Source organism: Capsicum annuum, chromosome 10, assembly GCF_002878395.1.
Source record: "Capsicum annuum cultivar UCD-10X-F1 chromosome 10, UCD10Xv1.1, whole genome shotgun sequence".
In the NCBI taxonomy this organism is placed as follows: domain Eukaryota; kingdom Viridiplantae; phylum Streptophyta; class Magnoliopsida; order Solanales; family Solanaceae; genus Capsicum; species Capsicum annuum.
In genome coordinates this window covers 209,981,576-209,982,654 of record NC_061120.1, presented here as the reverse complement: position 1 = coordinate 209,982,654, position 1,079 = coordinate 209,981,576, and positions in this window count along the sequence as shown.

Below are 1,079 nucleotides of genomic sequence, written 5' to 3'. Positions count from 1 at the left end.
GAGGTAAAAATGAATAAAATTGATATCGGGGACGGACAAAATTAGGTGTCTACATCATGCCCCTTTTGAATGTAAACACGAAGTGTTTTCAGATAAAGAAGTAGACAATGAGACAAAATTTTGTCTCGAACATTATTCAAAGGAAGAAACAGAAAGAAGAAGGACAATCGAGTCTTGACTTAGGAAATCCTACCCACCCAAGTTACGAGGGAATTAAGTCACAAGTATCTCAAAGGGTTAGACGAGAAGTGGACTATACCGAGTTGGAGAGTCGAGTGAGGTTCCATCGAGGTTTCGGTCTGCGGCTCTGTCATTACATCAAAAATGAAAATTACAAGTTAAAGCATAAATGAAATTACAAAAATCCTATCTATACAGCTTCTTTTGGACTCTTGACTTGAGTTTCATCACCCTATTCTTCAGGCGGGCTCCTGACTTGCTATTTCTTTAACTTGTTGCTTGCCTTTAAATTTCTTCACCCTGTTCTCCAGGCGGGTTCCTGACTTGCTATTTCATCAAATTATTTCCATGCTTTCAACTTCTGCACCCTATTTTGCAGGCGGGCTCCTGACTTGTTATTTTTATCAACTTGTTGCTATGCTTTCAATTTCTTCACCCTGTTCTGTAGGCGGGCTCCTGACTTGCTATTTCATCAACTTGTTTCTATGCTTTCAAATTTTTTTCCACCCTGTTCTGTAGGTGGGCTCCTGACTTGCTATTTTTCAATCTGTTTAACTTTCAATTCCTTCACCTTGTTGCTTGGTTTTCTATTTATTCGCCCTGTGCTTCGGGCATGCTCCTGAAATCACATCAAAACTGAAAAAAAAGAAAAAAAATTATCACGAACAAAGAAATGTATTTTATATGAGTTAATTGGAATGACTCGACTAAAAGGTACGTCTTATAGGAATTAAAGAAAATAACTCGACTAAAAGGTACGTATTATAGGAATCAAAGGGGATGGCTCGACTAAAAGGTACGTCTTATAGGAATCAATAGGAATGACTCGACTAAAAGGTACGTCTTATAGGAATCAAAGGGGATGACTCGACTAAAAGGTACGTCTTATAGGAATCAAT